Source organism: Oncorhynchus kisutch, linkage group LG16 (assembly GCF_002021735.2).
Source record: "Oncorhynchus kisutch isolate 150728-3 linkage group LG16, Okis_V2, whole genome shotgun sequence".
NCBI classification, from domain to species: domain Eukaryota; kingdom Metazoa; phylum Chordata; class Actinopteri; order Salmoniformes; family Salmonidae; genus Oncorhynchus; species Oncorhynchus kisutch.
In genome coordinates, this window is record NC_034189.2 from 6,702,369 (window position 1) to 6,717,025 (window position 14,657).

Below are 14,657 nucleotides of genomic sequence, written 5' to 3' on the forward strand. Positions count from 1 at the left end.
GGAGGCAGGGAAAGGGAGAGAAAGAGAGGTGGAGGCAGGGAAAGGGAGAGAAGAGAGAGGTGGAGGCAGGGAAAGGGAGAGAAAGCGAGAGGTGGAGGCAGGGAAAGGGAGAGATAAAGAGAGGTGGAGGCAGGGAAAGGGAGAGATAGAGAGAGGTGGAGGCAGGGAAAGGGAGAGATAGAGAGAGGTGGAGGCAGGGCAGGGGAAAGGAGAGAAAGAGAAGGTGGAGGCAGGGAAGGGAGAGAAAAGAGAGAGGTGGAGGCAGGGAAAGGGAGAGAAAGAGAGAGGTGGAGGCAGGGAAAGGGAGAGAAAGAGAGAGGTGGAGGCAGGGAAAGGGAGAGAAAGAGAGGTGGAGGCAGGGAAAGGGAAAGGGAGAGAAAGAGAGAGGTGGAGGCAGGGAAAGGGAGAGAAAGAGAGGTTGGAGGCAGGGAAAGGGAGAGAAAAGCGAGAGGTGGAGGCAGTGAAAGGGAGAGAAAGAGAGGTGGAGGCAGGGAAAGGGAGAGAAAGAGAGAGGTGCAGGCAGGGAAAGGGAGAGAAAGAGAGAGGTGGAGGCAGGGAAAGGGAGAGAAAGAGAGAGGGGGAGGCAAGGTAAGGGAGAGAAAGATAGAGGTGGAGGCAGGGAAAGGGAGAGAAAGAGAGAGGTGGAGGCAGGTAAAGGGAGAGAAATAGAGGTGGAGGCAGGGAAAGGGAGAGAAAGAGAGAGGTGGAGGCAGGGAAAGGGAGAGAAAGAGAGGTGGAGGCAGAGAAAGGGAGAGAAAGAGAGGTGGAGGCAGGGAAAGGGAGAGAAAGAGAGAGGTGGAGGCAGGGAAAGGGAGAGAAAGAGAGAGGTGGAGGCAGGGAAAGGGAGAGAAAGAGAGAGGTGGAGGCAGGGAAAGGGAGAGGAAAGAGAGAGGGGGAGGCAGGAAGGGAGAGAAGAGAGAGGTGGAGGCAGAGATAGAGAGAGGTGGAAGGCAGGGAAAGGGAGAGGTGGAGGCAGAGATAGAGAGAGGTGGAGGCAGGGAAAGGGTGAGGTGGAGGCAGGGAAAGAGAGAGGTGGGTGGGCAACAAGCTCTCACAGTATCACTGCAGAATTCAACTTTTATCTACGTTTCTCCAAGTGCCAAATGTCTGTGTTTTTGACACTCCACCTGCTCAGTATTATTCCGTTTCTCCAAACATCAATTTAGAAGGATAAGGGTTTTGGTTTTGGATAGGGTTAAAACGTTTAGTCACTCATTCCAAATGGTAAAGGCTCTACAGGATCGGTCCTCCCCCCCCCCCCCCCCCCCCCGCCAGCAGGACGGTTGAGCTAACGTAGGCTAATGTGATTAGCATGTGGTTGAGCTAACGTAGGCTAATGTGATTAGCATGAGGTTGAGCTAACGTAGGCTAATGTGATTAGCATGTGGTTGAGCTAACGTAGGCTAATGTGATTAGCATGAGGTTGAGCTAACGTAGGCTAATGTGATTAGCATGAGGTTGAGCTAACGTAGGCTAATGTGATTAGCATGAGGTTGAGCTAACGTAGGCTAATGTGATTAGCATGTGGTTGAGCTAACGTAGGCTAATGTGATTAGCATGAGGTTGAGCTAACGTAGGCTAGTGTGATTAGCATGAGGTTGAGCTAACGTAGGCTAGTGTGATTAGCATGAGGTTGAGCTAACGTAGGCTAATGTGATTAGCATGTGGTTGAGCTAACGTAGGCTAATGTGATTAGCATGAGGTTGAGCTAACGTAGGCTAGTGTGATTAGCATGAGGTTGAGCTAACGTAGGCTAATGTGATTAGCATGAGGTTGAGCTAACGTAGGCTAATGTGATTAGCATGAGGTTGAGCTAACGTAGGCTAATGTGATTAGCATGAGGTTGAGCTAACGTAGGCTAATGTGATTAGCATGTGGTTGAGCTAACGTAGGCTAATGTGATTAGCATGAGGTTGAGCTAACGTAGGCTAGTGTGATTAGCATGAGGTTGAGCTAACGTAGGCTAATGTGATTAGCATGAGGTTGAAAGTAACAAGAACATTTCCCAAGACACAGACATATCTGATATGGGCAGAAAGCTTAAATTATTGTTAATCTAACTGCATTGACTAATTTACTGTAGCTATTGCAATGAAATAATACGATGCTATTGGTTGAGGAGAGTGCACAGTTATGAACTTGAACATGTATTAATAATACAATTAGACAAATTAGGGCTTGATACAACATTTTGAACAGAAGTGGCGCCAACAGAGACGGCCGCCTCGCGTTCCTAGGAAACTATGCAGTTTTTTTGTTTTTTTTACGTGTTATTTCTTACATTAGTACCCCAGGTCATCTTAGGTTTCATTACATACAGTCGAGAAGAACTACTGAATATAAGATCAGCGTCAACTCACCATCAGTACGACCAAGAATATGACTTTCGCGAAGCGGATCCTGTGTACTGCCTTTCACCCAGGACAACGGAATGGATCCCAGCCGGCGACCCAAAAAAACGACTTCGTAAAAGGGGGGAAACGGAGCGGTCTTCTGGTCAGACTCCGGAGACGGGCACATCGTGCACCACTCCCTAGCATTCTTCTCGCCAATGTCCAGTCTATTGACAACAAGGTTGATAAAATCCGAGCAAGGGTAGCATTCCAGAGGGACATCAGAGACTGTAACGTTCTTTGCTTCACGGAAACATGGCTCACTGGAGAACCGCTATCGGACGCATTGCGCCGACAGAAAAAAACATCTTTCTGGTAAGAAGAGGGGCGGGGGCGTATGCTTCATGGTTAACGTGACGTGGTGTGATCATAACAACATACAGGAACTCAAGTCCTTCTGTTCACCTGATTTAGAATTCCTCACAATCAAATGTCGACCGCATTATCTTCCAAGGGAATTCTCTTCGATTATAATCACAGCAGTATATATTCCCCCCCAAGCAGACACATCGATGGCTCTGAACGAACTTTATTTGACTCTTTGCAAACTGGAATCCATTTATCCAGAGGCTGCATTCATTGTAGCTGGGGATTTTAACAAGGCTAATCTGAAAACAAGACTCCCTAAATTTTATCAGCATATCGATTGCGCAACCAGGGCTGGAAAAACCTTGGATCACTGCTATTGTAACTTCCGCGACACATATAAGGCCCTGCCCCGCCCTCCTTTCGGAAAAGCTGACCACGACTCCATTTTGTTGATCCCTGCCTACAGACAGAAACTAAAACAAGAAGCTCCCGCGCTGAGGTCTGTTCAACGCTGGTCCGACCAATCGGATTCCACGCTCCAAGACTGCTTCCATCACGTGGACTGGGATATGTTTAGTATTTCGTCAGACAACAACATTGACGAATACGCTGATTCGGTGAGCGAGTTCATTAGAACGTGCGTTGAAGATGTCGTTCCCATAGCAACGATTAAAACATTCCCAAACCAGAAACCGTGGATTGATGGCAGCATTCGCATGAAACTGAAAGCCCGAACCACTGCTTTTAATCAGGGCAAGGTGACCGGAAACATGACCGAATACAAACAGTGTAACTATTCCCTCCGCAAGGCAATCAAACAAGCTATAAGCGTCAGTATAGAGACAAAGTAGAATTTTTTTTTTTTTTTATTTTACCTTTATTTAACCAGGTAGGCAAGTTGAGAACAAGTTCTCATTTACAATTGCGACCTGGCCAAGATAAAGCAAAGCAGTTCGACAGATAAAACGACACAGAGTTACACATGGAGTAAAAACAAACATACAGTCAATAATGCAGTATAAACAAGTCTATATACAATGTGAGCAAATGAGGTGAGAAGGGAGGTAAAGGCAAAAAAAGGCCATGATGGCAAAGTAAATACAATATAGCAAGTAAAATACTGGAATGGTAGTTTTGCAATGGAAGAATGTGCAAAGTAGAAATAAAAAAATAATGGGGTGCAAAGGAGCAAAATAAATAAATAAATAAAAATTAAATACAGTTGGGAAAGAGGTAGTTGTTTGGGCTAAATTTTAGGTGGCCTATGTACAGGTGCAGTAATCTGTGAGCTGCTCTGACAGTTGGTGCTTAAAGCTAGTGAGGGAGATAAGTGTTTCCAGTTTCAGAGATTTTTGTAGTTCGTTCCAGTCATTGGCAGCAGAGAACTGGAAGGAGAGGCGGCCAAAGAAAGAATTGGTCTTGGGGGTGACTAGAGAGATATACCTGCTGGAGCGTGTGCTACAGGTGGGAGATGCTATGGTGACCAGCGAGCTGAGATAAGGGGGGACTTTACCTAGCAGGGTCTTGTAGATGACATGGAGCCAGTGGGTTTGGCGACGAGTATGAAGCGAGGGCCAAGAATCTCAATTCAACGGCTCAGACAAAAGAAGTATGTGGCAGGGTCTACAGTCAATCACGGATTACAAAAAGAAAACCAGCCCAGTCACGGACCAGGATGTCTTGCTCCCAGGCAGACTAAATAACTTTTTTGCCCGCTTTGAGGACAATACAGTGCCACTCACACGGCCCGCAACTAAAACATGCGGACTCTCCTTCACTGCAGCCGACGTGAGGCGTGTCAACCCTCGCAAGGCTGCAGGCCCAGATGGCATCCCCAGCAGGCCCATACGGCATCCTGCAGGCCCAGACGGCATCCCCAGCCGCGCCCTCAGAGCATGCGCAGACCAGCTGGCTGGTGTGTTTACGGACATATTCAATCAATCCCTATCCCAGTCTGTTGTTCCCACATGCTTCAAGAGGGCCACCATTGTTCCTGTTCCCAAGAAAGCTAAGGTAACTGAGCTAAATGACTACCGCCCCTTAGCACTCACTTCCGTCATCATGAAGTGCTTTGAGAGACTAGTCAAGGACCATATCACCTCCACCCTACCTGACACCCTAGACCAAATCAAATCAAATCAAATTTATTTATATAGCCCTTCGTACATCAGCTGATATCTCAAAGTGCTGTACAGAAACCCAGCCTAAAACCCCAAACAGCAAGCAATGCAGGTGTAGAAGCAAGGTGGCTAGGAAAAACTCCCTAGAAAGGCCAATACCTAGGAAGAAACCTAGAGAGGAACCAGGCTATGTGGGGTGGCCAGTCCTCTTCTGGCTGTGCCGGGACCCACTCCAATTTGCTTACCGCCCAAATAGGTCCACAGACGATGCAATCTCAACCACAATCTCAACCACACTGCACACTGCCCTAACCCATCTGGACAAGAGGAATACCTATGTGAGAATGCTGTTCATCGACTACAGCTCGGCATTTAAAACCATAGTGCCCTCCAAGCTCGTCATCAAGCTCGAGACCCTGGGTCTCGACCCCGCCCTGAGCAACTGGGTACTGGACTACCTCAGGAGGCTGAAGAAATTCGGCTTGTCACCAAAAGCACTCACAAACTTCTACAGATGCACAATCGAGAGCATCCTGTCGGGCTGTATCACCGCCTGGTACGGCAACTGCTCCGTCCAGAACCGCAAGGCTCTCCAGAGGGTAGTGAGGTCTGCACAACGCATCACCGGGGGCAAACTACCTGCCCTCCAGGACACCTACACCACCCGATGTCACAGGAAGGCCAAAAAGATAATCAAGGACATCAACCACCCGAGCCACTGCCTGTTCACCCCGCTATCATCCAGAAGGCGAGGTCATTACAGGTGCATCAAAGCAGGGACCGAGAGACTGAAAAACAGCTTCTATCTCAAGGCCATCAGACTGTTAAACAGCCACCATTAACATTGAGTGGCTGCTGCCAACACACTGACTCAACTCCAGCCACTTTAATAATGGGAATTGATGGGAAATGATGTAAAATATATCACTAGCCACTTTAAACAATGCTACCTAATATAATGTTTACATACCCTACATTATTCATCTCATATGTATATGTATATACTGTACTCTATATCATCTACTGCATCTTTATGTAATACATGTATCACTAGCCACTTTAACTATGCCACTTTGTTTACATACTCATCTCATATGTTATACTGCACTCAATACCATCTACTGTATCTTGCCTATGCCGCTCTGTACCATCACTCACTCATATATCTTTATGTACATATTCTTATCCCCTTACACTTGTGTCTATAAGGTAGTAGTTTTGGAATTGTTAGCTAGATTACTTGTTGGTTATTACTGCATTGTCGGAACTAGAAGCACAAGCATTTCGCTACACTCGCATTAACATCTGCTAACCATGTGTATGTGACAAATAACATCTGCTAACCATGTGACCATTAACATCTGCGAACCATGTGACCATTAACATCTGCGAACCATGTGACCATTAACATCTGCGAACCATGTGTATGTGACAAATAAATTTGATTTGATGATTTGATTTGATTTGATTTGGTTCATTGGATCAGTCTAAAACTTTCCACATACACTGCTGCCATCTAGTGGCAAAAATATAAATGGTGCCTAAACTGAAATGAATGTTTTCTGTTTTTTGTTTGTATTATCTTTTACCAGATGGAACGTGTTATATTCTGTTTCCTTCAAATGGTATCAAGAATCAGCATATCCTTGCTTTCAGGTCCTGAGCAACAGGCAGTTAGATTTGGGTATGTCATTTTAGGATGAAAATGGAGAGAGAAAAAAAGGTTCCGAAGAGGGTTTTGGAATCCAGTGATTACGCCCATCCGCCACCCTACGTCGCCCTAGCAGAACCCAAGCCTACTTGACGATACTAGCACAGAACCCAAGCCTACTTGACGATACTAGTACAGAACCCAAGTCTACTTGACGATAACAGCGCAGGACCCAAGCCTACTTGACGATGCTAGCGCAGAACGCAAGCCTACTTGACGATACTAGCGCAGAACCCAAGCCTACTTGACGATACTAGCGCAGAACCCAAGCCTACTTGACGACAATAGCTCAGAACCCAAGTCTACTTGATGACAATAGCACAGAACCCAAGTCTACTTGATGACAATAGCACAGAACCCAAGCCTACTTGACAATAATAGCATTTTCTAACGTCCTCAGAACATGGATAGACATCCAATTTTCGAAGTCACTCTTGAGTGATCTGACTGGGGCGGCACCACGTTACCCGACTGTTAAATGGCTTTACATTCAGACTCAAATAAGAAAGAGAGAAAAAATGGGGAACGAAAGGAGGAGAAGTAGGGAGATATATTGTTTACTAAGATTTAGGACTTTGAAACTTTCTTGGACTTTTGCAAACCGTTGTCGCGGTAACTGGATACACTCGCAAACACACACACACACAACTTTGATTACTTAGGCGACATTGGTTTTTGCCATCACACATTTAGCTGTAATACACATTTCTTCAGGGCTTCAGTTCCTTCCACGACTCATGTATCTACACAGGAAAACACCCCTCGGGAGAACTGAAACAACGAATGGTGTGACAGACTGTAAATGAATATAGTTACCTGGGTTACTGGTCTATACCCCTACCATATCACTATACCCCTACCATATCACTATACCCCTATCATACCACTATACCCCTATCATACCACTATACCCCTACCATACCACTATACCCCTACCATATCACTATACCCCTACCATATCACTATACCCCTACCTTATCACTATACCCCTATCATACCCCTATACCCCTACCATACCACTATACCACTACTATACCCCTACCATATCACTATACCCCTACCATAGCACTATAACCCTACCATACCACTATACCACTACTATACCACTATACCCCTACCATATCACCATACCCCTACCATATCACTATACCCCTACCATACCACTATATTACGATACTCCTACTTTACCACTAGGCCTCTACTGTATCACTGTTCAACTACTTTATCCCTACTATAGCACTATACTACTACACCACTATTCCCCTACTATACCAGTATACCCCTACTGTACAACTATACCACTATACCCCTCCTATACAACTATACTACTATACCCCTACTATACAACTATACCACTATACCTCTCCTATACAACTATACCACTATACCCCTCCTATACAACTGTACTACTATACCCCTGCTATACCACTATACCCCTACTATACAACTATACTACTATACCCCTACTATACCAGTATACCCCTACTATACAACTATACCACTATACCCCTACTATACAACTATACCACTATACCCCTAATATACAACTATACTACTATACCCCTAATATACAACTATACTACTATACCCCTACTATACCAGTATACCCCTACTATACAACTATACCACTATACCCCTAATATACATCTATACTACTATACCCCTACTATACCAGTATACCCCTACTATACCACTATACCCCTAATATACAACTATACTACTATACCCCTACTATATCAGTATACCCCTACTATACAGCTATACCCCTACTATATCAATATACCCCTACTATATCAATATACCCCTACTATACCACTATACCCCTACTATATCAATATACCCCTACTATATCACTATACCCCTACTATACCACTATACCCCTACCCTACCACTATACCCCTACCATACCGCTATACCCCTACTATATCACTATACCCCTACCATACCACTATACCCCTACCATATCACTATACCCCAACCATACCACTATACCCCTCTATATCACAATACCCCTACCATACCACTATACCACTACTATACCACTATACCCCTACCATATCACTATACCCCTACCATATCACTATACCCCTACCATATCACTATACCCCTACCATACCACTATACCCCTACCATACCACTATACCCATACCATATCACTATACCCCTACCATATCACTATACCCCTATCATACCACTATACCCCTACCATACCACTATATTACGATACTCCTACTTTACCACTAGACCTCTACTGTATCACTGTTCAACTACTTTATCCCTACTATAGCAATATACTACTACACCACTATTCCCCTACTATGCAACTATACCCCTAATATACAACTATACCACTATACCCCTCCTATACAACTATACTACTATACCCCTACTATACCACTATACCCCTACTATACCACTATACCCCTACTATATCAATATTCCCCTACTATATCACTATACCCCTACTATATCACTATACCCCTACCATACCACTATACCCCTACTATACCACTATACCCCTACTATACAACTATACCAGTATACCCCTACTATACAACTATACCACTATACCCCTAATATACAACTATACTACTATACCCCTAATATACAACTATACTACTATACCCCTACTATACAACTATACCACTATACCCCTAATATACAACTATACCACTATACCCCTAATATACAACTATAATACTATACCCCTACTATACCAGTATACCCCTCCTATACAACTATACCACTATACCCCTACTATACAACTATACTACTATACCACTACTTTACCACTATACTACTACCACTATACCACTACTATACCTATATTGGGGTGGCAGGGTAGCCTAGTGGTTAGAGTATTGGACTAGTAACCAAAAGGTTGCAAGTTCAAATCCCGAGCTGACATGGTACAAAATCTGTTGTTCTGCCCCTGAACAGGCAGTTAACCCACTGTTCCTAGGCCGTCATTGAAAATAAGAATTTGTTCTTAACTGACTTGCCTAGTAAAATAAAGGTAAAATAAAAAATTAATTAAAACCACTATACCATTATAACACTATACCACTATATCCCTACTTTACCCCTCTATACCCTTACTATACCCTTACTATACCCCTACTATACCCCCACTGTACCACTACTGTACCACTACTGTACCACTACTGTACCACTACTGTACCACTATACCCCCACTATACAACTATGGTGCTATGAGGTGCTAGGAGGGGCTAGGAGGGGCTAGGAGGAGTTCTGATGGGCTATGAGGGGTTAGGAGGGGCTAGGAGGAGTTCTGATGGGCTATGAGGGGTTAGGAGGGGCTAGGAGGAGTTCTGATGGGCTATGAAGGGTTAGGAGGGGCTAGGAGGAGTTCTGATGGGCTATGAGGGGTTGGGAGGGGCTAGGAGGAGTTCTGATGGGCTATGAGGGGTTGGGAGGGGCTAGGAGGAGTTCTGATGGGCTATGAGGGGTTGGGAGGGGCTAGGAGGAGTTCTGATGGGCTATGAGGGGTTAGGAGGGGCTAGGAGGAGTTCTGATGGGCTATGAGGGGTTAGGAGGGGCTAGGAGGAGTTCTGATGGGCTATGAGGGGTTGGGAGGGGCTAGGAGGAGTTCTGATGGGCTATGAGGGGTTGGGAGGGGCTAGGAGGAGTTCTGATGGGCTATGAGGGGTTAGGAGGGGCTATGAGGAGTTCTGATGGGCTATAAGGGGTTGGGAGGGGCTAGGAGGAGTTCTAATGGGCTATGAGGGGTTGGGAGGGGCTAGGAGGAGTTCTGATGGGCTATGAGGGGTTAGGAGGGGCTAGGAGGAGTTCTGATGGGCTATGGGGGGTTGGGAGGGGCTGGCAGGAGTTCTGATGGGTTATGAGGGGTTAGGAGGGGCTAGGAGGAGTTCTGATGGGCTATGAGGGGTTAGGAGGGGATAGGAGGAGTTCTGATGGGCTATGAGGGGTTAGGAGGGGCTAGGAGGAGTTCTGATGGGCTATGAGGGGTTGGGAGGGGCTAGGAGGATTTCTGATGGGCTATGAGGGGTTGGGAGGGGCTAGGAGGAGTTCTGATGGGCTATGAGGGGTTGGGAGGGGCTAGGAGGAGTTCTGATGGGCTATGAGGGGTTGGGGGGGGCTAGGAGGAGTTCTGATGGGCTATGAGGGGTTGGGAGGGGCTAGGAGGAGTTCTGATGGGCTATGAGGGGTTGAGAGGGGCTAGGAGGAGTTCTGATGGGCTATGAGGGATTGGGAGGGGCTAGGACGAGTTCTGATGGGCTATAAGGGGTTGGGAGGGGCTAGGAGGAGTTCTGATGGGCTATGAGGGGTTGGGGGGGGCTAGGAGGAGTTCTGATAGGCTATGAGGGGTTGGGAGGGGCTAGGAGGAGTTCTGATGGGCTATGAGGGGTTGGGAGGGGCTAGGAGGAGTTCTGATGGGCTATGAGGGGTTGGGAGGGGCTAGGAGGAGTTCTGATGGGCTATGAGGGGTTGGGAGGGGCTAGTAGGAGTTCTGATGGGCTATGAGGGGATGGGAGGGGCTAGGAGGAGTTCTGATGGGCTATGAGGGGTTGGGAGGGGCTAGGAGGAGTTCTGATGGGCTATGAGGGGTTGGGAGGGGCTATGAGGAGTTCTGATGGGCTATGAGGGGTTAGGAGGGGCTAGGAGGAGTTCTGATGAGCTATAAGGGGTTGGGAGGGGCTAGGAGGAGTTCTAATGGGCTATGAGGGGTTGGGAGGGGCTAGGAGGAGTTCTGATGGGCTATGAGGGGTTAGGAGGGGCTAGGAGGAGTTCTGATGGGCTATGGGGGGTTGGGAGGGGCTGGCAGGAGTTCTGATGGGTTATGAGGGGTTAGGAGGGGCTAGGAGGAGTTCTGATGGGCTATGAGGGGTTAGGAGGGGATAGGAGGAGTTCTGATGGGCTATGAGGGGTTAGGAGGGGCTAGGATGAGTTCTTATGGGCTATGAGGGGTTGGGAGGGGCTAGGAGGAGTTCTGATGGGCTATGAGGGGTTGGGAGGGGCTAGGAGGAGTTCTGATGGGCTATGAGGGGTTGGGAGGGGCTAGGAGGAGTTCTGATGGGCTATGAGGGGTTGGGGGGGGGCTAGGAGGAGTTCTGATGGGCTATGAGGGGTTGGGAGGGGCTAGGAGGAGTTCTGATGGGCTATGAGGGGTTGGGAGGGGCTAGGAGGAGTTCTGATGGGCTATGAGGGGTTAGGAGGGGCTAGGAGGAGTTCTGATGGGCTATGAGGGGTTGGGAGGGGCTAGGAGGAGTTCTGATGGGCTATGAGGGGTTAGGAGGGGCTAGGAGGAGTTATGATGGGCTATGAGGGGTTGAGAGGGGCTAGGAGGAGTTATGATGGGCTATGAGGGATTGGGAGGGGCTAGGACGAGTTCTGATGGGCTATGAGGGGTTGGGAGGGGCTAGGAGGAGTTCTGATGGGCTATGAGGGGTTGGGGGGGGCTAGGAGGAGTTCTGATGGGCTATGAGGGGTTGGGAGGGGCTAAGAGAAGCTAGCAAGGGTTGGGTGGGGCTAAGTGTGGCTAAGAGGTGTTAGGAGAACTTGGAGGGGTTAGGAGGGTTTGGCAGGGGCTAGGAGTGGCTAGTAGGTGTTAGGAGGAGTTAATAGGGGCTAGAAGGGGTTGGGATGGGCTGGGAGGAGTTAGGATGGGCTAGGAGGGGTTTTGAGGGGCTAAGAGGGGCTATGTGGGATTGGGAGGGGCTAGGAGGAGTTCTGATAGGCTATGAGGGGTTGGGAGGGGCTAGGAGGAGTTCTGATGGGCTATGAGGGGTTGGGAGGGGCTAGGAGGAGTTCTGATGGGCTATGAGGGGTTGGGAGGGGCTAGGAGGAGTTCTGATGGGCTATGAGGGGTTGGGAGGGGCTAGTAGGAGTTCTGATGGGCTATGAGGGGATGGGAGGGGCTAGGAGGAGTTCTGATGGGCTATGAGGGGTTGGGAGGGGCTAGGAGGAGTTCTGATGGGCTATGAGGGGTTGGGAGGGGCTATGAGGAGTTCTGATGGGCTATGAGGGGTTAGGAGGGGCTAGGAGGAGTTCTGATGAGCTATAAGGGGTTGGGAGGGGCTAGGAGGAGTTCTAATGGGCTATGAGGGGTTGGGAGGGGCTAGGAGGAGTTCTGATGGGCTATGAGGGGTTAGGAGGGGCTAGGAGGAGTTCTGATGGGCTATGGGGGGTTGGGAGGGGCTGGCAGGAGTTCTGATGGGTTATGAGGGGTTAGGAGGGGCTAGGAGGAGTTCTGATGGGCTATGAGGGGTTAGGAGGGGATAGGAGGAGTTCTGATGGGCTATGAGGGGTTAGGAGGGGCTAGGATGAGTTCTGATGGGCTATGAGGGGTTGGGAGGGGCTAGGAGGAGTTCTGATGGGCTATGAGGGGTTGGGAGGGGCTAGGAGGAGTTCTGATGGGCTATGAGGGGTTGGGAGGGGCTAGGAGGAGTTCTGATGGGCTATGAGGGGTTGGGGGGGGGGCTAGGAGGAGTTCTGATGGGCTATGAGGGGTTGGGAGGGGCTAGGAGGAGTTCTGATGGGCTATGAGGGGTTGGGAGGGGCTAGGAGGAGTTCTGATGGGCTATGAGGGGTTAGGAGGGGCTAGGAGGAGTTCTGATGGGCTATGAGGGGTTGGGAGGGGCTAGGAGGAGTTCTGATGGGCTATGAGGGGTTAGGAGGGGCTAGGAGGAGTTATGATGGGCTATGAGGGGTTGAGAGGGGCTAGGAGGAGTTCTGATGGGCTATGAGGGATTGGGAGGGGCTAGGACGAGTTCTGATGGGCTATGAGGGGTTGGGAGGGGCTAGGAGGAGTTCTGATGGGCTATGAGGGGTTGGGGGGGGGCTAGGAGGAGTTCTGATGGGCTATGAGGGGTTGGGAGGGGCTAAGAGAAGCTAGCAAGGGTTGGGTGGGGCTAAGTGTGGCTAAGAGGTGTTAGGAGAACTTGGAGGGGTTAGGAGGGTTTGGCAGGGGCTAGGAGTGGCTAGTAGGTGTTAGGAGGAGTTAATAGGGGCTAGAAGGGGTTGGGATGGGCTGGGAGGAGTTAGGATGGGCTAGGAGGGGTTTTGAGGGGCTAAGAGGGGCTATGTGGGATTGGGAGGGGCTAGGAATGGCTAAGAGGGGCTAGGAGGAGTTAGGAAGGGTTGAGAAGGGCTAGGAGTGGTTGGGAGTTGCTAAGCGGGGCTGGGAGGGGTTTGGAGTGGCTAAGAGGGGCTAGGAGGGGTTATGAGGGGTTAAGATAGGCTAGGAGGGGATGTAAGGTGTTGGGAGGGATTGGGAGTGGTTAGGAGGAGTTAGGAGGGGATAGGAGGGGCTGGGGTAGGAGGGTTTGGAAGGGATTAGAAGGGGTTAAGAGGGGCTATGAGGAGTTGGGAGGGGCTAGGAGGGTCTAGGTATGGTTAAGAGGGTTATGGAGGGGTTTGGAGGGGTTAAGATTGGTTAAGAGGGGTTAGGAGGGGCTAAGAAGGGTTAGGAGGGGCTAAGAGGGGTTAGGAGGGGCTATGATGGGTGAAGAGGGGCTATGATGGGTGAAGAGGGGCTAAGATGAGTTAGGAGGGGCTAAGATTGGTTAGGAGGGGCTAAGAGGAGTTAGGAGGGGCTAAGATTGGTTAGGAGGGGCTAAGAGGGGTTAAGAGGGGCTAAGATGGGTTAGGAGGGGCTAAGAGGGTTAGGTGGGACTAAGATGGGTTAGGAGGGGCTAAGATGGGTTAGGAGGGGCTAAGATGGGTTAGGAGAGGCTATGATGGGTTAGGAGGGGCTAAGCGGGGCTGGGAGGGGTTTGGAGTGGCTAAGAGGGGCTAAGAGGGGTTAGGAGGGGCTAAGATGGGTTAGGAGGGGCTAAGGTGGGTTAGGAGGGGCTAAGAATTGTTAGGAGGGGCTAAAATGGGCTAGGAGGGTTAGGAGAGTTTAGGAGGTTTAGGAGTGAACAAGAGGAGCTAGAAGGGGTTTAAGAAGGGTAGGGGGGCTAAGAGTGGTTCGGAGAGTTTGGGAGGGGTTTATAGGGCCTTTGAGGGTGGGAACACAATTGGACAAGGAAGTAGGGCTCAGGGAAAATTTGTCAAAATAGATATCTTGCAATGTACTGTCGATAGGAATATCGTTGAGTCAAGTCCAGTGTTCTATTGAACAAGGATAACCATATCTAC